The sequence below is a fragment of the Anopheles ziemanni genome, assembly GCF_943734765.1.
Source record: "Anopheles ziemanni chromosome X unlocalized genomic scaffold, idAnoZiCoDA_A2_x.2 X_unloc_25, whole genome shotgun sequence".
Classification (NCBI taxonomy): domain Eukaryota; kingdom Metazoa; phylum Arthropoda; class Insecta; order Diptera; family Culicidae; genus Anopheles; species Anopheles ziemanni.
This window is the reverse complement of record NW_026689791.1, coordinates 215,001-220,786: the sequence shown is the minus strand read 5'-3', so window position 1 is coordinate 220,786 and position 5,786 is coordinate 215,001.

Sequence of the window (5,786 nt, the reverse complement as noted above, 5' to 3'; positions counted from 1 at the left end):
ATACTTGGTCCAAGGGCCATTTCCAGCGACTTGGTCGCAATTTCGCTCTAAGTTTCGCTAATACCTTCGTCCGTGGACATGGTGATTTTTTGTTCGTATTTTTCCTTGATAGTCCCACTCAAGACTATTCCATACCAGAGCCAAGCGTCCCGCTAAGTGCCATACAGCCTGAGCAGTAATTCATGAAAGGTACCTCTACCAGTTTTTGCCATACTTGGGTACAAACTTTGTATCGCCCATATCTCCACTTTGGAGGCCAGCCAGCACCTTTGCCCCATATACTTTTTTCTTGGTCATACCATGCACTAAATATAATTGTTCTACGCCAACTTGCTATCTCTTCTCTAACTTGCCGTTATTCTTGGTCCAAGTCCCATTTCATTCGTTTTCGGACCCATTTTGCTATATGTTTCACTAATAGCTTCGGCCATGGACAAGCTGATATTCTGTTTGTATTTTTGCTTGATAGTCCCACTCAAGACCATTCCAAAACACACCGCAACTTGTCGCTCGGTGGCAAACTGACCGAGTTATAATTCATGAAAGATACCTCAACTTGGTACACCATGTGGTCGGCCCAAACCATATACCGACCAAACGACCGACTTGGAGCACCCTGACCGGGTTGGCCCCATATAATGAAAGTTGCGTCTCTACACGCCCAACTTATGAATATTCTACGCCAAGTCGCTATCTCTTACCGGTAAGCCGGTATTCACCTTCCAAGGGGGATTTTGGTCAAGTGCCATTTCCTGCGACTTGGTCCCCGAATACGACCATCATCACCTAATATCTCCGTGGTCTTTCAACTCAGCCTCATGAAACTTTCAGGGTAGATAGGTCTCCCCGAGACCTTTCCAACGGTGAGCCGTTTGCCTCGCTCGGCCATATACAGCCGAAGTTATTAATGGTACTTGGTACCTTACCCTGTTTTTTCCATACTTGTTCGTACTTGGGTACAAACTTTGGATCGCCCATATCTCCACTTTGGAGGCCAGCTAGCACCTTGGCCCCATATACTTTTTTGTTGGTCATGCCATGCACCAAATATAGTTGTTCTACGCCAACTTGCTATCTCTTCTCCAACTTGCCGTTATTCTTGGTCCAATTCCCATTTCATTCGTTTTTGGACCCATTTTGCTATATGTTTCACTAATAGCTTCGGCCATGGACAAGCTGATTTTCGATTGGTATTTTTCCTTGATAGTCCCACTCAAGACCATTCCAAAACACACCGCAGCTTGTCGCTCGGTGGCAAACTGACCAAGTTATAATTCATGAAAGGTACCTCAACTTGGCACACCACGTGGTCGGCCCAAACCATAAACCAACCAAACGACCGACTTGGAGCACCCTGACCGGGTTGGCCCCATATAATAAAAGTTGCGTCTCTACACGCCCAACTTATGAATATTCTACGCCAAGTCGCTATCTCTTACCGGTAAGCCGGTATTCACCTTCCAAGGGTGATTTTGGTCAAGCGCCATTTCCTGCGACTTGGTCCCCGAATTGGACCATCATCACCTAATATCTCCGTGGTCTTTCAACTCAGCCTCATGAAACTTTCAGGGTAGATAGGTCTCCCCAAGACCTTTCCAACGGTGAGCCGTTTGCCTCGCTCGGCCATCTACAGCCGAAGTTATTAATGGTACTTGGTACCTTACCCTGTTTTTTCCATACTTGTTCGTACTTGGGTACAAACTTTGGATCGCCCATATCTCCACTTTGGAGGCCAGCCAGCACCTTGGCCCCATATACTTTTTTGTTGGTGATACCATGCACCAAATATAATTGTTCTACGCAAGCTTGCTATCTCTTCTCCAACTTGCGGTTATTTTTGACTCAAGTCCCATTTCCATAGTTTTTTGTACCAATTTGCTCTATGTTTCGCTAATAGCTTCGCCCAAGGACTTTGTGATTTTTTGTTCGCATTTTTCCTAAATAGTCCCACTCAAGACTATTCCAAATCACACCTTAGCTTGTCGCTCAGTGCCATACAGCCAGAGTTTTAATTCATGAAAGGTACATCACCTTGGTACACCACGTGGTCGGTCCAAACCATCAACCAACCATATGACCGACTTCGAGTCGAGCTAGCGGCTAGGCTCAATATAATGAAATGCGTGTCTTGATGCGGGCTACTGACGGTCTGAACAATGTAGCTCGCTAGCTCGTCTCTAAACTTGTGTTTTGGTCGAATATTGGGTGTTCATGTACCACTTCGGGTAACATGGACTTTGGTGCAACTTTACCACTTGTGCACTTAATAACTTCCCGGTCATTCAAGTCTTTGCCTTCATACTTTCAGGGTAGTTAGGTCTCGTCGAGACCTTTCCATACATATGCCAAACTCATCGATCGGACATCTATAGCCCGAGTTATTCGCGGTACACCGTACCTTACCCTGTTTTTTCCTCAATTGGGTACAAACCTTGGAACACCCATATCGCCCCTTTAGAGACTAGCTGGCACGTTGGCCTCATATAATGATAAGTGCACCTCAACTAGGGCTACTGACGGTCAGAACATTTCAACTTGCTAGCTCGGGCCCACACTTGTGTTTTTCTCGAATATATGGTTCAAGTGTGCCACTTTGGGCACTTTTGGACATTTTGTCCCCACACAACTTTCTTGCCTTGGTAGATAGGGTCTTGTGATCTTGGGCAAAAAGATGCACCAAGATAAAGTCTAACTTTCGTTCTTGTACCGCAAAGCGCTATCTCAAACACCCGAGGAGATAGAAAGTGATTATGTTCGGTATATCGGTCTTCCATGGCCTACTATGGTAAACCCCTGCAGGTATGCAACCGAAGGTGCTTGGTACATGTATTTGGTGCAATATCGGTGCAAAGTAGGTGTTTCCTTGATCGGGCTATAACTTTCTTGGTTGATGTTGGATTGCTTTGCGGTCTTCGGGGGATAGTTAGGGAACATGTTGGCCAACATTTCCTTATTCCTCAGCCTGGCCGTACCTCTTACCGTCTAGGCGGTATACATGCTCTAAGTTGGAACTTGTGTTCCTTCGGGCAACTTTTCTGACTTTGACGCTTAATATCTTCCGTTCATATGCAGTCTAAGCTCTGCAACTCTCAGGAAAGCTAGTACTACTCATTTCCTTTCCATATCAGTCTTTGGCTTGTCGATCCGATGTCTACAGCCTTACTTATTCACGTTCCCTGTGAAGGTAGGTTTTTGCCCATTTTCCAGTTCATGTGGTAACATTCCCAGACTTTGCCGGCTTTCTCTTCATGTGGTAACTTGCTTGCTCATGTGGTAACTTGGAAGTGTATTTCTGACAGACCCAATCTGGGACTTAGCCGATTTTTCTCTGCATATTATATGGATCCATCACTAGGCCATCTTGCTTGCTCATGTGGTAACTTGGAAGTGTATTTCTGACAGACCCAATCTGGGACTTAGCCGATTTTTCTCTTCATATCATATGGATCCATCACTAGGCCATCTTGCTTGCTTGTGTGGTAACTTGGAAGTGTATTTCTGACAGACCCAATCTGGGACTTAGCCGATTTTTCTCTTCATATCATATGGATCCATCACTAGGCCATCTTGCTTGCTTGTGTGGTAACTTGGAAGTGTATTTCTGACAGACCCAATCTGGGACTTAGCCGATTTTTCTCTTCATATTATATGGATCCTGGACTTAGCCGATTTTTCTCTTCATATCATATGGATCCATCATTAGGCCATCTTGCTTGCTTGTGTGGTAACTTGATAGTGTATTTCCGACAGACCCAATCTCGGACTTAGCCGATTTTTCTCTTCATATTATATGGTTCCATCATTAGGCCATCTTGCTTGCTTGTGTGGTAACTTGAAAGTGTATTTCCGACAGACCCAATCTCGGACTTAGCCGATTTTTCTCTTCATATTATATGGATCCTGGACTTAGCCGATTATTAGGTTATTATATATGGATCCTGGACTTAGCCGATTTTTCTGTTCATATCATATGGATCTTGGACTTAGCCGATTTTTCTCTTCATATCATATGGATCCTGGACTTAGCCGATTATTAGGTTAATATATATGGATCCGGGACTTAGCCGATTTTTCTCTTCATGTAATATGGATCCTGGACTTAGCCGATTTTCTCTTCATATAATATGGATCCTGGACTTAGCCAATTTTTCTCTTCATGTGGTAACGTATGCCAATCGCTCACAAGTCATGGGATAAGGGTACTTGTGTTCTTCCATCTTCTAAGTCCCGCACGGGGACATCGTGATCGCCCCAAGTCCGGAATAGCGCCAAGTCAAGCCCCACGGTGGCCGTGCAGGACCTGTTAGCGGCGGCCCCACTGACAGCACTAATCCGGACTTAGAAATTATATCTTTCTAATCGAACACCACACACGCAACACCACCATACCACCATCTCCTTGCAAGTACCTAAGTACCCGCAACTCCATGGTGAAGGCAATGTCACTCCATCACCAACCTCTTTGCATTGCAAGCACTTGCGTACCTACAACACTCCGAAGAAGGCAACGGCGCGCGATGCTCGACTCCACACACCTCACCACACCACACCACCGATGGCCAGCCAGCCAGCCAGCCCAGCTAAGGGCTAACCCACCAACCAACCACCAATGGCCTAGGCCAGCCGGATCCCACCTTCAAGTCCAAGCACAGCCAAGTGCAAGTACCGCCAAGTGTTCACCAACCAACCATCACACCAGGTCAGCCGGCCAGTACCCACCTTCAAGTGCCATTACCCTCGGGTGCAAGCCCAATCAAGTGTTAACCAACCAACCCGGCCAAGGCAGCCAACAGGCCGGCACCCTACAGCACCGACCCGCCATCACCACCTCAACCGTTGACCATGCAAGTGGCCTCGGACAACAGGTGACACCCGAAGTACATCCGAAGAACGTATATCAAGTGTTTGCTCACCAAGTCCTCAACCAACCCCAAGTACCCGGAGGTACCCAGAGTGTTGGATCCGCCAACCCGTCCCGGCACTCCAAGTCCTTGCGAACCCAAAGTGTTTGCCCGGTAGGGCCATTGTATCACAACGCTTGCGACCATGCAAGTGGCCTCGAACAAGGTGACAGGGGTATCTTCACCAAGTTCTCAACCAACCCCAAGTACCCGGAGGTACCCAGAGTGTTGGGTCCGCCAACCACTACCAGCACTCCAAGTCCTCGCGAACATAAAGTGTTTGCCCGGTAGGGCCATTAGACCACAACGCTTGCTAACCATGCAAGTGGTCTCGGACAACAGGTGACACCCGAAGTACATCCGGAGAGTGTACAACAAGTGTTTGTTCACCAAGTCCTCAACCAACCCCAAGTACCCGGAGGTACCCAGAGTGTTGGGTCCGCCAACCACTACCAGCACTCTAAGTCCTCGCGAACCCAAAGTGTTTGCCCGGTAGGGCCATTAGACCACAACGCTTGCTAACCATGCAAGTGGTCTCGGACAACAGGCGATACCCGAAGTACATCCGAAGAGTGTATATCAAGTGTTTGTTCACCAAGTCCTCAACCAACCCCAAGTACCCGGAGGTACCCAGAGTGTTGGATCCGCCAACCCGTCCCGGCACTCCAAGTCCTTGCGAACCCAAAGTGTTTGCCCGGTAGGGCCATTGTATCACAACGCTTGCTACCATGCAAGTGGCCTCGGACAACAGGTGACACCCGAAGTACATCCGGAGAGTGTACAACAAGTGTTTGTTCACCAAGTCCTCAACCAACCCCAAGTACCCGGAGGTACCCAGAGTGTTGGATCCGCCAACCCGTCCCGGCACTCCAAGTCCTTGCGAAC